We start from the raw sequence: 1204 nt of genomic DNA on the forward strand, positions 1-1204 counted from the left end.
GTAGTATTGGTGGAGGTGATGGTGGTGGTGATAGTATTGGTGGACGTGGTGGTGGTGGTTGTGGTGGTAGTATTGGTGGAGCTGGTGGTGGTGGTGATAGTATTGGTGAAGGTGATGGTGGTGGTGGTGGTGGTAGTATTGGTGGAGGTGGTGGTGGTGGTGATAGTATTGGTGGAGGTGGTGGTGGTGATAGTATTGGTGGAGGTGGTGGTGGTGGTGGTGGTAGTATTGGTGGAGGTGGTGGTAGTATTGGTGGAGGTGGTGATAGTATTGGTGGAGGTGGTGGTGGTAGTATTGCTGCAGGTGGTGGTGGTGGTGATAGTATTGGTGAAGGTGGTGGTGGTAGTATTGCTGCAGGTGGTGGTGGTGGTGATAGTATTGGTGATGGTGGTGGTGGTGGTGGTGGAGGTGGTGGTGGTGGTGGTGATAGTATTGGTGGAGGTGGTGGTGGTAGTATTGCTGCAGGTGGTGGTGGTGGTGATAGTATTGGTGAAGGTGGTGGTGGTGGTGGTGGTGGTAGTATTGGTGGAGGTGGTGGTGGTGGTGGAGGTGATAGTATTGGTGGAGGTGGTGGTGGTGGTGGTGGTGGTGATAGTATTGGTGGAGGTGGTGGTGGTGGAGGTGATAGTATTGGTGGAGGTGGTGGTGGTGGTGGTGATAGTATTGGTGGAGGTGGTGGTGGTGGAGGTGATAGTATTGGTGGAGGTGGTGGTGGTGGTGGTGATAGTATTGGTGGAGGTGGTGGTGGTAGTATTGCTGCAGGTGGTGGTGGTGGTGATAGTATTGCTGCAGGTGGTGGTGGTGCAGGTGATAGTATTGGTGGAGGTGGTGGTGGTAGTATTGCTGCAGGTGGTGGTGGTGGTGATAGTATTGGTGGAGGTGGTGGTGGTAGTATTGCTGCAGGTGGTGGTGGTGGTGGTGGTGATAGTATTGGTGAAGGTGGTGGTGGTGGTGGTAGTGATGGTGGTAGTATTGGTGGAGGTGGTGGTGGTGGTGATAGTATTGGTGAAGGTGGTGGTGGTGGTGGTGGTAGTGGTGGTGGTAGTATTGGTGGAGGTGGTGGTGGTGGTGATAGTATTGGTGAAGGTGGTGGTGGTGGTGAAAGTATTGGTGAAGGTGGTGGTGGTGGTATTAGTGGTGGTGGTAGTGTTGGTGGAGGTGGTGGTGGTGGTGATAGTATTGGTGAAGGTGGTGGTGGTGGTGA

This window comes from Procambarus clarkii, chromosome 9, assembly GCF_040958095.1.
Source record: "Procambarus clarkii isolate CNS0578487 chromosome 9, FALCON_Pclarkii_2.0, whole genome shotgun sequence".
NCBI classification, from domain to species: Eukaryota; Metazoa; Arthropoda; class Malacostraca; order Decapoda; family Cambaridae; genus Procambarus; species Procambarus clarkii.